This window comes from Plasmopara halstedii (assembly GCF_900000015.1).
Source record: "Plasmopara halstedii genome assembly, contig: Scaffold_292, whole genome shotgun sequence".
Lineage (NCBI taxonomy): Eukaryota > Oomycota > Peronosporomycetes > Peronosporales > Peronosporaceae > Plasmopara > Plasmopara halstedii.
In genome coordinates, this window is record NW_020187213.1 from 63109 (window position 1) to 63367 (window position 259).

Consider the following 259-nt stretch of genomic DNA (forward strand, 5'->3'; position numbering starts at 1 on the left):
GAGTAGCCGATCCAAAATGTAGCTAGAGTTTTGCTGACAGCCTCTAACGCAGCTGCATCCCATTCTGTATTACTTTGACCTACAGTGAGTGACCTACACGACCACATTCGTTTGTCAGTTCAGTGCGTCTAGCCTGGATTGGCTGTCGTCACAAAGAGATAGGGCAATCCTAAACTAAAGTTTGTAGACATAAAGCGCATCTACAAAGATGACTGAGTCTTCTGCGTACATGTCAGCGCACGGCAAGCTGTGTAAACAT